This window comes from Haematobia irritans, chromosome 4, assembly GCF_050003625.1.
Source record: "Haematobia irritans isolate KBUSLIRL chromosome 4, ASM5000362v1, whole genome shotgun sequence".
NCBI classification, from domain to species: Eukaryota; Metazoa; Arthropoda; class Insecta; order Diptera; family Muscidae; genus Haematobia; species Haematobia irritans.
In genome coordinates this window covers 39,841,852-39,859,239 of record NC_134400.1, presented here as the reverse complement: position 1 = coordinate 39,859,239, position 17,388 = coordinate 39,841,852, and positions in this window count along the sequence as shown.

Sequence of the window (17,388 nt, the reverse complement as noted above, 5' to 3'; positions counted from 1 at the left end):
TAATTTAATTTAATTTAATTTAATTTAATTTAATTTAATTTAATTTAATTTAATTTAATTTAATTTAATTTAATTTAATTTAATTTAATTTAATTTAATTTAATTTAATTTAATTTAATTTAATTTAATTTAATTTAATTTAATTTAATTTAATTTAATTTAATTTAATTTAATTTAATTTAATTTAATTTAATTTAATTTAATTTAATTTAATTTAATTTAATTTAATTTAATTTAATTTAATTTAATTTAATTTAATTTAATTTAATTTAATTTAATTTAATTTAATTTAATTTAATTTAATTTAATTTAATTTAATTTAATTTAATTTAATTTAATTTAATTTAATTTAATTTAATTTAATTTAATTTAATTTAATTTAATTTAATTTAATTTAATTTAATTTAATTTAATTTAATTTAATTTAATTTAATTTAATTTAATTTAATTTAATTTAATTTAATTTAATTTAATTTAATTTAATTTAATTTAATTTAATTTAATTTAATTTAATTTAATTTAATTTAATTTAATTTAATTTAATTTAATTTAATTTAATTTAATTTAATTTAATTTAATTTAATTTAATTTAATTTAATTTAATTTAATTTAATTTAATTTAATTTAATTTAATTTAATTTAATTTAATTTAATTTAATTTAATTTAATTTAATTTAATTTAATTTAATTTAATTTAATTTAATTTAATTTAATTTAATTTAATTTAATTTAATTTAATTTAATTTAATTTAATTTAATTTAATTTAATTTAATTTAATTTAATTTAATTTAATTTAATTTAATTTAATTTAATTTAATTTAATTTAATTTAATTTAATTTAATTTAATTTAATTTAATTTAATTTAATTTAATTTAATTTAATTTAATTTAATTTAATTTAATTTAATTTAATTTAATTTAATTTAATTTAATTTAATTTAATTTAATTTAATTTAATTTAATTTAATTTAATTTAATTTAATTTAATTTAATTTAATTTAATTTAATTTAATTTAATTTAATTTAATTTAATTTAATTTAATTTAATTTAATTTAATTTAATTTAATTTAATTTAATTTAATTTAATTTAATTTAATTTAATTTAATTTAATTTAATTTAATTTAATTTAATTTAATTTAATTTAATTTAATTTAATTTAATTTAATTTAATTTAATTTAATTTAATTTAATTTAATTTAATTTAATTTAATTTAATTTAATTTAATTTAATTTAATTTAATTTAATTTAATTTAATTTAATTTAATTTAATTTAATTTAATTTAATTTAATTTAATTTAATTTAATTTAATTTAATTTAATTTAATTTAATTTAATTTAATTTAATTTAATTTAATTTAATTTAATTTAATTTAATTTAATTTAATTTAATTTAATTTAATTTAATTTAATTTAATTTAATTTAATTTAATTTAATTTAATTTAATTTAATTTAATTTAATTTAATTTAATTTAATTTAATTTAATTTAATTTAATTTAATTTAATTTAATTTAATTTAATTTAATTTAATTTAATTTAATTTAATTTAATTTAATTTAATTTAATTTAATTTAATTTAATTTAATTTAATTTAATTTAATTTAATTTAATTTAATTTAATTTAATTTAATTTAATTTAATTTAATTTAATTTAATTTAATTTAATTTAATTTAATTTAATTTAATTTAATTTAATTTAATTTAATTTAATTTAATTTAATTTAATTTAATTTAATTTAATTTAATTTAATTTAATTTAATTTAATTTAATTTAATTTAATTTAATTTAATTTAATTTAATTTAATTTAATTTAATTTAATTTAATTTAATTTAATTTAATTTAATTTAATTTAATTTAATTTAATTTAATTTAATTTAATTTAATTTAATTTAATTTAATTTAATTTAATTTAATTTAATTTAATTTAATTTAATTTAATTTAATTTAATTTAATTTAATTTAATTTAATTTAATTTAATTTAATTTAATTTAATTTAATTTAATTTAATTTAATTTAATTTAATTTAATTTAATTTAATTTAATTTAATTTAATTTAATTTAATTTAATTTAATTTAATTTAATTTAATTTAATTTAATTTAATTTAATTTAATTTAATTTAATTTAATTTAATTTAATTTAATTTAATTTAATTTAATTTAATTTAATTTAATTTAATTTAATTTAATTTAATTTAATTTAATTTAATTTAATTTAATTTAATTTAATTTAATTTAATTTAATTTAATTTAATTTAATTTAATTTAATTTAATTTAATTTAATTTAATTTAATTTAATTTAATTTAATTTAATTTAATTTAATTTAATTTAATTTAATTTAATTTAATTTAATTTAATTTAATTTAATTTAATTTAATTTAATTTAATTTAATTTAATTTAATTTAATTTAATTTAATTTAATTTAATTTAATTTAATTTAATTTAATTTAATTTAATTTAATTTAATTTAATTTAATTTAATTTAATTTAATTTAATTTAATTTAATTTAATTTAATTTAATTTAATTTAATTTAATTTAATTTAATTTAATTTAATTTAATTTAATTTAATTTAATTTAATTTAATTTAATTTAATTTAATTTAATTTAATTTAATTTAATTTAATTTAATTTAATTTAATTTAATTTAATTTAATTTAATTTAATTTAATTTAATTTAATTTAATTTAATTTAATTTAATTTAATTTAATTTAATTTAATTTAATTTAATTTAATTTAATTTAATTTAATTTAATTTAATTTAATTTAATTTAATTTAATTTAATTTAATTTAATTTAATTTAATTTAATTTAATTTAATTTAATTTAATTTAATTTAATTTAATTTAATTTAATTTAATTTAATTTAATTTAATTTAATTTAATTTAATTTAATTTAATTTAATTTAATTTAATTTAATTTAATTTAATTTAATTTAATTTAATTTAATTTAATTTAATTTAATTTAATTTAATTTAATTTAATTTAATTTAATTTAATTTAATTTAATTTAATTTAATTTAATTTAATTTAATTTAATTTAATTTAATTTAATTTAATTTAATTTAATTTAATTTAATTTAATTTAATTTAATTTAATTTAATTTAATTTAATTTAATTTAATTTAATTTAATTTAATTTAATTTAATTTAATTTAATTTAATTTAATTTAATTTAATTTAATTTAATTTAATTTAATTTAATTTAATTTAATTTAATTTAATTTAATTTAATTTAATTTAATTTAATTTAATTTAATTTAATTTAATTTAATTTAATTTAATTTAATTTAATTTAATTTAATTTAATTTAATTTAATTTAATTTAATTTAATTTAATTTAATTTAATTTAATTTAATTTAATTTAATTTAATTTAATTTAATTTAATTTAATTTAATTTAATTTAATTTAATTTAATTTAATTTAATTTAATTTAATTTAATTTAATTTAATTTAATTTAATTTAATTTAATTTAATTTAATTTAATTTAATTTAATTTAATTTAATTTAATTTAATTTAATTTAATTTAATTTAATTTAATTTAATTTAATTTAATTTAATTTAATTTAATTTAATTTAATTTAATTTAATTTAATTTAATTTAATTTAATTTAATTTAATTTAATTTAATTTAATTTAATTTAATTTAATTTAATTTAATTTAATTTAATTTAATTTAATTTAATTTAATTTAATTTAATTTAATTTAATTTAATTTAATTTAATTTAATTTAATTTAATTTAATTTAATTTAATTTAATTTAATTTAATTTAATTTAATTTAATTTAATTTAATTTAATTTAATTTAATTTAATTTAATTTAATTTAATTTAATTTAATTTAATTTAATTTAATTTAATTTAATTTAATTTAATTTAATTTAATTTAATTTAATTTAATTTAATTTAATTTAATTTAATTTAATTTAATTTAATTTAATTTAATTTAATTTAATTTAATTTAATTTAATTTAATTTAATTTAATTTAATTTAATTTAATTTAATTTAATTTAATTTAATTTAATTTAATTTAATTTAATTTAATTTAATTTAATTTAATTTAATTTAATTTAATTTAATTTAATTTAATTTAATTTAATTTAATTTAATTTAATTTAATTTAATTTAATTTAATTTAATTTAATTTAATTTAATTTAATTTAATTTAATTTAATTTAATTTAATTTAATTTAATTTAATTTAATTTAATTTAATTTAATTTAATTTTGTTGAGAAAACGAAGCAAGCCACTACTTCAGAAAATATATATTCACATATTGTATTGCTTTAAATGTCAAAATGAAAAATGTATTTTTCAGAGTTTGTTTTTTTCTTGCTAGATACACATTCAAATTTGTAACAATCAATTTTCCTATCATTTTCATTTGCCTTAATAAACGTTAGATTTAAATCATTACTGCTCGCGTTTTAATAGGTTATGGGCCCAGGAGAGGCAAAATAACCGAAAGTGAAAGGAATTGATATACGCGAAATAATTGTGGTGCAGAAGGAAAATATCTTAAGAAAATTGAGATATGGCTGGTGTCGTACGGATAGAGCCGCTAAACGCGGACAATTACGATACATGGAAATTGCAGATGCGTGCTATACTGATAAAGAATGATTTGTGGGGATATGTGGACGACAGCATGCAACGTCCAACCGATGCCCAGCAAGCTGAAATTTGGAAAAGAGGAGATCAAAAGGCAGCCGCAGATATTATGCTTAGTATGAGTCCTCCGGAACTTGGATTGATTGCTGAATGTCGTACTGCAAGGGAAATGTGGTTAAGACTGGAATCAACATACCAATCGAAAGGACCTGCGCGCAAAGCAACATTACTTAAAAGAGTAGCGCTCTCACGGATGCGTGAAAGTGATAAAGTGCGCGAACATTTAAACGAATTTTTTGACGCCGTGGCTAAACTAAAAGAAATTGGAGTACAAATCGGTGATGAACTACTAGCAATATTACTTTTATATAGTTTACCAGATTCATATGAGACATTTCGATGCGCATTAGAAACACGGGATGAACTTCCGAAACCCGAAATCCTACGAGTGAAAATACTTGAAGAATCCGAATCACGTAAGTCAAAAGAAGATAATACTTCCTCGAATGTGTTATACGTCAAGAAAGACGCATCCAAATATAAGCCAACAAAATCCAAGGAAAACAGTGGTTGTTTCAAGTGTGGTAAGATAGGCCATTACGCAAGAAATTGCAGGTCAAAACCTAATAAAAACGCTCATACAACTCAAAAGGTAGAAGAATGTGACAAAAACTCTAAAGTATGTCTAACGACAAGTGAATCTGTATTGCTGTGCCCAGAGGAAAACAAGACTTGGTGCCTAGATAGTGGTTGCACATCGCATATGACATCAAATAAAGAAATATTTCGGGAAATATCAGCAATGGACCAAAAATTAAATTTGGCAAATAGTGAGTCAACAAAAATAAGCGGCAAGGGAATTGTTGAAATGTTAGTGAACAATCGGGGTCGCGAGAAAACGGTGGAATTAAAAGACGTTCTATATGTATCGGACTTAAGAACAAATTTACTTTCCGTATCAAAAATAACAGACAAAGGGTTTGTGGTAAAATTCAGAAAAAATGACGCTTCAGTGCTCGATAAAGACAATCGGGAGATCTTGCATGCTAAAAGAATCGGAAATTTATATTATATGACGAATACGGAAAATTCGGCAAAAGTTGTTGAAGCCAAGAATGAACTTGATAGCTGGCACTATAAAATGGGTCATTTGAACGAAAAGGACTTGAAAGATATGGCAAAGAGCGGTGAAATTCACGGAATAAAATTTAAAAACGATTTAAAACTGTCAGCGTGCGAAGTATGCATAAGCCAAAAACAAACGCGGGAAAAATTTTCGAAAAATGAGCATGAAACTTGCAACGATTTACTAGAAATTATACATAGTGATGTGTGTGGTCCCATGAAATGCGAGTCGAAATCTGGTGCAAAATATTTCGTAACGTTCATTGACGAAAAATCTAGATGGTGCGAAGTATATTTTTTGAAACAAAAATCGAATGTCCTATCAGCATTTAAAAAATATAAAGCATACGCGGAAAATTTGACGGGACGAAAAATAAAAATACTTCAGTCGGATAATGGCCGGGAATATTGCAATGCTGAATTCAATGAATTCTTGGAACAGTGTGGTATAAAACGTCGGTTGACTACTCCTTATACACCCCAACAAAACGGTATGGCAGAACGAAAAAATAGAACACTAGTAGAAATGGCTAGATGCATGATGAAACATGCGGGTTCGCCTCCGTCTTTTTGGGCAGAAGCAATAAATACAGCTTGTTATATTCGAAATCGGTGTATTACAAGAGCAACTGGAGAAATACCTTACAAACTTTGGACAAATAAGAAACCAACCGCGATACATATGAAGATATTTGGTTGTAAGGGATACGTTTTAAATAAAAAGTCCAAATCGAAATTCGAATCTCGCTCGGAACCATGTATTTTTGTCGGTTATTCATCCGAGTCGAAAGCCTACAGAATGTGGTGTCCTCGAAAACGGAACGTTATTATAAGTCGGGATGTAAAATTTATTGATGAAACGGGTTTCGATAAATCATATGAAGATTTTTATGATATCGGCAAAAATGATAAAATCGAAGTTGAATGTATGGACAATTTACAAGAAGATAGACTTGTCGAAATGCATGCAAGTGACAATATGCATAATGAAAATATAAGCGAAGTTCGAACAGAAAATCCAACGATTTCAAAACACGGCAGAGGACGCCCGCAAATACAAAGAAGTGGCCATAGAGGACGACCTAAGAAATTATTTCAACCTGTACAGAACGTAGACAATAATGTAAACAATAATGATATTCAATCGGTCCAATCTGAAGAAGAAAATTTCGAAGAATGTGAGTATGCATATTGGTCAAGTATTAAAGATCCAAATAGTGTAGATGAAGCAATGAAATCCGAACATTACCAATACTGGAACAAAGCTATCGAGGATGAATATCTAGCACAAATGAAAAATAATACTTGGGAAATCGTCGAAAGGCCTGAGAAACGAAAAATAATTGGTAGTCGTTTAGTATTTCGAACCAAAGACGACGGAACTCCTATAGGAAAGAAGAAAGTTCGATTAGTAGCAAAAGGATATGCCCAAAAACCAGGTGAAGATTATCACGAAACTTACTCTCCAGTCGCCAGATTATCATCCATCAGACTGTTGACAGCGTTAGCAGCAGAATTGAACTTGGAGATTCATCAAATGGACGTCGTGACTGCATATCTAAACGGTAATTTAGATGAACATGTTTATATGCAAGTTCCTGATGAATTAGAAGAAATCCTTTATAAACTCAAATCAGGAGAAATATCAAGTTCAAAAGAAATTGATAGTAATATTAGAGAAACGGCCAACCGATGGTACAAAAATTTGAAAAGAACCAAAAATCCAGTTTGTCTACTTAAAAAGGCTTTGTATGGACTACGCCAATCTGGTTTAATGTGGTACCAGAAATTAACAGAGAAATTGATTGATATGGGATTAAAAGCAACAAAGCAAGATCCTTGTTTGTTTACGATGACTGAAGGTAACAAAATATTAATAGTCTCAATCTATGTCGATGACCTATTGTTAGCTTCAAATGATCCTGAGTGGATAAAATCAATCAAAAATTCTCTCTCCAAATCGTTCGATATGAAAGATATCGGTCTTGTAAAACGATGCTTGGGAATTGATTTTCAACAAAATCAAGAGTCCAAACATGTTTTCCTGTCACAGAGCAATTATGCAAAGTTGGTGTTGGATCGTTTTGGAATGGCAGATTGCAAGCCATCTCCAACTCCAATCGAAACAAATTCTAAATTGACATTACCCTCTAAAAAGGATGAAGTTGCAATGTCAAAATATCCATATCAAAAACTCATTGGGGCGCTTATGTATTTAGCTGTTACAACCCGTCCAGACATTGCATATGCTGTAAACTACATGAGTCAATTCAATACAAATTACAATGATGAGCATTGGAAAGCAGCTAAAAGAATCTTGAGATACATTCGAGGAACACTCGATTATGGGCTACTGTTCAAGAAAACAAATATAGACCTATACGGAGTAGTTGATGCTGATTGGGGAGCTAATATTGCAGATCGTCGTTCATATTCAGGTTACGCTTTTATATTATCTGGTGGTGCAATTAGTTGGGAGGCACGAAAGCAAAGAACTGTCTCTCTATCCAGTACAGAAGCCGAATATATTGCAATGACCGAGGCAACTAAAGAAGCCATATATCTACAAGGAATTTTGTATGATATTGGGTTTAAGAAAAAAGAAATTACTCTATTCAACGATAGTCAAAGTGCTCAAAAATTGATTAATAATTTTGGATACAGTGCCCGAACAAAACACATCGACATTCGTCATCATTTTATCCGAGATTGTGTTCGGAATAACAAAGTAACATTGGAATATTTGCCTACTGAAAAAATGCCGGCTGATATGCTCACAAAAGGATTATGCAAAAACAAGCATCAACTGTGTTCAACCAACTTGGGTTTGAAGGATTCAAAGCAATTGCCTAGTAGTGTCTCTACTTCGAGGGGAGGTGTTGAGAAAACGAAGCAAGCCACTACTTCAGAAAATATATATTCACATATTGTATTGCTTTAAATGTCAAAATGAAAAATGTATTTTTCAGAGTTTGTTTTTTTCTTGCTAGATACACATTCAAATTTGTAACAATCAATTTTCCTATCATTTTCATTTGCCTTAATAAACGTTAGATTTAAATCATTACTGCTCGCGTTTTAATAAATTTAATTTAATTTAATTTAATTTAATTTAATTTAATTTAATTTAATTTTAATTTAATTTAATTTAATTTAATTTAATTTAATTTAATTTAATTTAATTTAATTTAATTTAATTTAATTTAATTTAATTTAATTTAATTTAATTTAATTTAATTTAATTTAATTTAATTTAATTTAATTTAATTTAATTTAATTTAATTTAATTTAATTTAATTTAATTTAATTTAATTTAATTTAATTTAATTTAATTTAATTTAATTTAATTTAATTTAATTTAATTTAATTTAATTTAATTTAATTTAATTTAATTTAATTTAATTTAATTTAATTTAATTTAATTTAATTTAATTTAATTTAATTTAATTTAATTTAATTTAATTTAATTTAATTTAATTTAATTTAATTTAATTTAATTTAATTTAATTTAATTTAATTTAATTTAATTTAATTTAATTTAATTTAATTTAATTTAATTTAATTAATTTAATTTAATTTAATTTAATTTAATTTAATTTAATTTAATTTAATTTAATTTAATTTAATTTAATTTAATTTAATTTAATTTAATTTAATTTAATTTAATTTAATTTAATTTAATTTAATTTAATTTAATTTAATAATTAATTTAATTTAATTAATTTAATTTAATTATTTAATTTAATTAATTTAATTTAATTTAATTTAATTTAATTTAATTTAATTTAATTTAATTTAATTTAATTTAATTTAATTTAATTTAATTTAATTTAATTTAATTTAATTTAATTTAATTAATTTAATTTAATTTAATTTAATTTAATTTAATTTAATTTAATTTAATTTAATTTAATTTAATTTAATTTAATTTAATTTAATTTAATTTAATTTAATTTAATTTAATTTAATTTAATTTAATTTAATTTAATTTAATTTAATTTAATTTAATTTAATTTAATTTAATTTAATTTAATTTAATTTAATTTAATTTAATTTAATTTAATTTAATTTAATTTAATTTAATTTAATTTAATTTAATTTAATTTAATTTAATTTAATTTAATTTAATTTAATTTAATTTAATTTAATTTAATTTAATTTAATTTAATTTAATTTAATTTAATTTAATTTAATTTAATTTAATTTAATTTAATTTAATTTAATTTTAATTTAATTTAATTTAATTTAATTTAATTTAATTTAATTTAATTTAATTTAATTTAATTTAATTTAATTTAATTTAATTTAATTTAATTTAATTTAATTTAATTTAATTTAATTTAATTTAATTTAATTTAATTTAATTTTAATTTAATTTAATTTAATTTAATTTAATTTAATTTAATTTAATTTAATTTAATTTAATTTAATTTAATTTAATTTAATTTAATTTAATTTAATTTAATTTAATTTAATTTAATTTAATTTAATTTAATTTAATTTAATTTAATTTAATTTAATTTAATTTAATTTAATTTAATTTAATTTAATTTAATTTAATTTAATTTAATTTAATTTAATTTAATTTAATTTAATTTAATTTAATTTAATTTAATTTAATTTAATTTAATTTAATTTAATTTAATTTAATTTAATTTAATTTAATTTAATTTAATTTAATTTAATTTAATTTAATTTAATTTAATTTAATTTAATTTAATTTAATTTAATTTAATTTAATTTAATTTAATTTAATTTAATTTAATTTAATTTAATTTAATTTAATTTAATTTAATTTAATTTAATTTAATTTAATTTAATTTAATTTAATTTAATTTAATTTAATTTAATTTAATTTAATTTAATTTAATTTAATTTAATTTAATTTAATTTAATTTAATTTAATTTAATTTAATTTAATTTAATTTAATTAATTTAATTTAATTTAATTTAATTTAATTTAATTTAATTTAATTTAATTTAATTTAATTTAATTTAATTTAATTTAATTTAATTTAATTTAATTTAATTTAATTTAATTTAATTTAATTTAATTTAATTTAATTTAATTTAATTTAATTAATTTAATTTAATTTAATTTAATTTAATTTAATTTAATTTAATTTAATTTAATTTAATTTAATTTAATTAATTTAATTTAATTTAATTTAATTTAATTTAATTTAATTTAATTTAATTTAATTTAATTTAATTTAATTTAATTTAATTTAATTTAATTTAATTTAATTTAATTTAATTTAATTTAATTTAATTTAATTTAATTTAATTTAATTTAATTTAATTTAATTTAATTTAATTTAATTTAATTTAATTTAATTTAATTTAATTTAATTTAATTTAATTTAATTTAATTTAATTTAATTTAATTTAATTTAATTTAATTTAATTTAATTTAATTTAATTTAATTTAATTTAATTTAATTTAATTTAATTTAATTTAATTTAATTTAATTTAATTTAATTTAATTTAATTTAATTTAATTTAATTTAATTTAATTTAATTTAATTTAATTTAATTTAATTTAATTTAATTTAATTTATTTAATTTAATTTAATTTAATTTAATTTAATTTAATTTAATTTAATTTAATTTAATTTAATTTAATTTAATTTAATTTAATTTAATTTAATTTAATTTAATTTAATTTAATTTAATTTAATTTAATTTAATTTAATTTAATTTAATTTAATTTAATTTAATTTAATTTAATTTAATTTAATTTAATTTAATTTAATTTAATTTAATTTAATTTAATTTAATTTAATTTAATTTAATTTAATTTAATTTAATTTAATTTAATTTAATTTAATTTAATTTAATTTTAATTTAATTTAATTTAATTTAATTTAATTTAATTTAATTTAATTTAATTTAATTTAATTTAATTTAATTTAATTTAATTTAATTTAATTTAATTTAATTTAATTTAATTTAATTTAATTTAATTTAATTTAATTTAATTAATTTAATTTAATTTAATTTAATTTAATTTAATTTAATTTAATTTAATTTAATTTAATTTAATTTAATTTAATTTAATTTAATTTAATTTAATTTAATTTAATTTAATTTAATTTAATTTAATTTAATTTAATTTAATTTAATTTAATTTAATTTAATTTAATTTAATTTAATTTAATTTAATTTAATTTAATTTAATTTAATTTAATTTAATTTAATTTAATTTAATTTAATTTAATTTAATTTAATTTAATTTAATTTAATTTAATTTAATTTAATTTAATTTAATTTAATTTAATTTAATTTAATTTAATTTAATTTAATTTAATTTAATTTAATTTAATTTAATTTAATTAATTTAATTTAATTAATTTAATTTAATTTAATTTAATTTAATTTAATTTAATTTAATTTAATTTAATTTAATTTAATTTAATTTAATTTAATTTAATTTAATTTAATTTAATTTAATTTAATTTAATTTAATTTAATTTAATTTAATTTAATTTAATTTAATTTAATTTAATTTAATTTAATTTAATTTAATTTAATTTAATTTAATTTAATTTAATTTAATTTAATTTAATTTAATTTAATTTAATTTAATTTAATTTAATTTAATTTAATTTAATTTAATTTAATTTAATTTAATTTAATTTAATTTAATTTAATTTAATTTAATTTAATTTAATTTAATTTAATTTAATTTAATTTAATTTAATTTAATTAATTTAATTTAATTTAATTTAATTTAATTTAATTTAATTTAATTTAATTTAATTTAATTTAATTTAATTTAATTTAATTTAATTTAATTTAATTTAATTTAATTTAATTTAATTTAATTTAATTTAATTTAATTAATTTAATTTAATTTAATTTAATTTAATTTAATTTAATTTAATTTAATTTAATTTAATTTAATTTAATTTAATTTAATTTAATTTAATTTAATTTAATTTAATTTAATTTAATTTAATTAATTTAATTTAATTTAATTTAATTTAATTTAATTTAATTTAATTTAATTTAATTTAATTTAATTTAATTTAATTTAATTTAATTTAATTTAATTTAATTTAATTTAATTTAATTTAATTTAATTTAATTTAATTTAATTTAATTTATTTAATTTAATTTAATTTAATTTAATTTAATTTAATTTAATTTAATTTAATTTAATTTAATTTAATTTAATTTAATTTAATTTAATTTAATTTAATTTAATTTAATTTAATTTAATTTAATTTAATTTAATTTAATTTAATTTAATTTAATTTAATTTTATTTAATTTAATTTAATTTAATTTAATTTAATTTAATTAATTTAATTTAATTTAATTTAATTTAATTTAATTTAATTTAATTTAATTTAATTTAATTTAATTTAATTTAATTTAATTTAATTTAATTTAATTTAATTTAATTTAATTTAATTTAATTTAATTTAATTTAATTTAATTTAATTTAATTTAATTTAATTTATTTAATTTAATTTAATTTAATTTAATTTAATTTAATTTAATTTAATTTAATTTAATTTAATTTAATTTAATTTAATTTAATTTAATTTAATTTAATTTAATTTAATTTAATTTAATTTAATTTAATTTAATTTAATTTAATTTAATTTAATTTAATTTAATTTAATTTAATTTAATTTAATTTAATTTAATTTAATTTAATTTAATTTAATTTAATTTAATTTAATTTAATTTAATTTAATTTAATTTAATTTAATTTAATTTAATTTAATTTAATTTAATTTAATTTAATTTAATTTAATTTAATTTAATTTAATTTAATTTAATTTAATTTAATTTAATTTAATTTAATTTAATTAATTTAATTTAATTTAATTTAATTTAATTTAATTTAATTTAATTTAATTTAATTTAATTTAATTTAATTTAATTTAATTTAATTTAATTTAATTTAATTTAATTTAATTTAATTTAATTAATTTAATTTAATTTAATTTAATTTAATTTAATTTAATTTAATTTAATTTATTTAATTTAATTTAATTTAATTTAATTTAATTTAATTTAATTTAATTTAATTTAATTTAATTTAATTTAATTTAATTTAATTTAATTTAATTTAATTTATTTAATTTAATTTAATTTAATTTAATTTAATTTAATTTAATTTAATTTAATTTAATTTAATTTAATTTAATTTAATTTAATTTAATTTAATTTAATTTAATTTAATTTAATTTAATTTAATTTAATTTAATTTAATTTAATTTAATTTAATTTAATTTAATTTAATTTAATTTAATTTAATTTAATTTAATTTAATTTAATTTAATTTAATTTAATTTAATTTAATTTAATTTAATTTAATTTAATTTAATTTAATTTAATTTAATTTAATTTAATTTAATTTAATTTAATTTAATTTAATTTAATTTAATTTAATTTAATTTAATTTAATTTAATTTAATTTAATTTAATTTAATTTAATTTAATTTAATTTAATTTAATTTAATTTAATTTAATTTAATTTAATTTAATTTAATTTAATTTAATTTAATTTAATTTAATTTAATTTAATTTAATTTAATTTAATTTAATTTAATTTAATTTAATTTAATTTAATTTAATTTAATTTAATTTAATTTAATTTAATTTAATTTAATTTAATTTAATTTAATTTAATTTAATTTAATTTAATTTAATTTAATTTAATTTAATTTAATTTAATTTAATTTAATTTAATTTAATTTAATTTAATTTAATTTAATTTAATTTAATTTAATTTAATTTAATTTAATTTAATTTAATTTAATTTAATTTAATTTAATTTAATTTAATTTAATTTAATTTAATTTAATTTAATTTAATTTAATTTAATTTAATTTAATTTAATTTAATTTAATTTATTAATTTAATTTAATTTAATTTAATTTAATTTAATTTAATTTAATTTAATTTAATTTAATTTAATTTAATTAATTTAATTTAATTTAATTTAATTTAATTTAATTTAATTTAATTTAATTTAATTTAATTTAATTTAATTTAATTTAATTTAATTTAATTTAATTTAATTTAATTTAATTTAATTTAATTTAATTTAATTTAATTTAATTTAATTTAATTTAATTTAATTTAATTTAATTTAATTTAATTTAATTTAATTTAATTTAATTTAATTTAATTTAATTTAATTTAATTTAATTTAATTTAATTTAATTTAATTTAATTTAATTTAATTTAATTTAATTTAATTTAATTTAATTTAATTTAATTTAATTTAATTTAATTTAATTTAATTTAATTTAATTTAATTTAATTAATTTAATTTAATTTAATTTAATTTAATTTAATTTAATTTAATTTAATTTAATTTAATTTAATTTAATTTAATTTAATTTAATTTAATTTAATTTAATTTAATTTAATTTAATTTAATTTAATTTAATTTAATTTAATTTAATTTAATTTAATTTAATTTAATTTAATTTAATTTAATTTAATTTAATTTAATTTAATTTAATTTAATTTAATTTAATTTAATTTAATTTAATTTAATTTAATTTAATTTAATTTAATTTAATTTAATTTAATTTAATTTAATTTAATTTAATTTAATTTAATTTAATTTAATTTAATTTAATTTAATTTAATTTAATTTAATTTAATTTAATTTAATTTAATTTAATTTAATTTAATTTAATTTAATTTAATTTAATTTAATTTAATTTAATTTAATTTAATTTAATTTAATTTAATTTAATTTAATTTAATTTAATTTAATTTAATTTAATTTAATTTAATTTAATTTAATTTAATTTAATTTAATTTAATTTAATTTAATTTAATTTAATTTAATTTAATTTAATTTAATTTAATTTAATTTAATTTAATTTAATTTAATTTAATTTAATTTAATTTAATTTAATTTAATTTAATTTAATTTAATTTAATTTAATTTAATTTAATTTAATTTAATTTAATTTAATTTAATTTAATTTAATTTAATTTAATTTAATTTAATTTAATTTAATTTAATTTAATTAATTTAATTTAATTTAATTTAATTTAATTTAATTTAATTTAATTTAATTTAATTTAATTTAATTTAATTTAATTTAATTTAATTTAATTTAATTTAATTTAATTTAATTTAATTTAATTTAATTTAATTTAATTTAATTTAATTTAATTTAATTTAATTTAATTTAATTTAATTTAATTTAATTTAATTTAATTTAATTTAATTTAATTTAATTTAATTTAATTTAATTTAATTTAATTTAATTTAATTTAATTTAATTTAATTTAATTTAATTTAATTTAATTTAATTTAATTTAATTTAATTTAATTTAATTTAATTTAATTTAATTTAATTTAATTTAATTTAATTTAATTTAATTTAATTTAATTTAATTTAATTTAATTTAATTTAATTTAATTTAATTTAATTTAATTTAATTTAATTTAATTTAATTTAATTTAATTTAATTTAATTTAATTTAATTTAATTTAATTTAATTTAATTTAATTTAATTTAATTTAATTTAATTTAATTTAATTTAATTTAATTTAATTTAATTTAATTTAATTTAATTTAATTTAATTTAATTTAATTTAATTTAATTTAATTTAATTTAATTTAATTTAATTTAATTTAATTTAATTTAATTTAATTTAATTTAATTTAATTTAATTTAATTTAATTTAATTTAATTTAATTTAATTTAATTTAATTTAATTTAATTTAATTTAATTTAATTTAATTTAATTTAATTTAATTTAATTTAATTTAATTTAATTTAATTTAATTTAATTTAATTTAATTTAATTTAATTTAATTTAATTTAATTTAATTTAATTTAATTTAATTTAATTTAATTTAATTTAATTTAATTTAATTTAATTTAATTTAATTTAATTTAATTTAATTTAATTTAATTTAATTTAATTTAATTTAATTTAATTTAATTTAATTTAATTTAATTTAATTTAATTTAATTTAATTTAATTTAATTTAATTTAATTTAATTTAATTTAATTTAATTTAATTTAATTTAATTTAATTTAATTTAATTTAATTTAATTTAATTTAATTTAATTTAATTTAATTTAATTTAATTTAATTTAATTTAATTTAATTTAATTTAATTTAATTTAATTTAATTTAATTTAATTTAATTTAATTTAATTTAATTTAATTTAATTTAATTTAATTTAATTTAATTTAATTTAATTTAATTTAATTTAATTTAATTTAATTTAATTTAATTTAATTTAATTTAATTTAATTTAATTTAATTTAATTTAATTTAATTTAATTTAATTTAATTTAATTTAATTTAATTTAATTTAATTTAATTTAATTTAATTTAATTTAATTTAATTTAATTTAATTTAATTTAATTTAATTTAATTTAATTTAATTTAATTTAATTTAATTTAATTTAATTTAATTTAATTTAATTTAATTTAATTTAATTTAATTTAATTTAATTTAATTTAATTTAATTTAATTTAATTTAATTTAATTTAATTTAATTTAATTTAATTTAATTTAATTTAATTTAATTTAATTTAATTTAATTTAATTTAATTTAATTTAATTTAATTTAATTTAATTTAATTTAATTTAATTTAATTTAATTTAATTTAATTTAATTTAATTT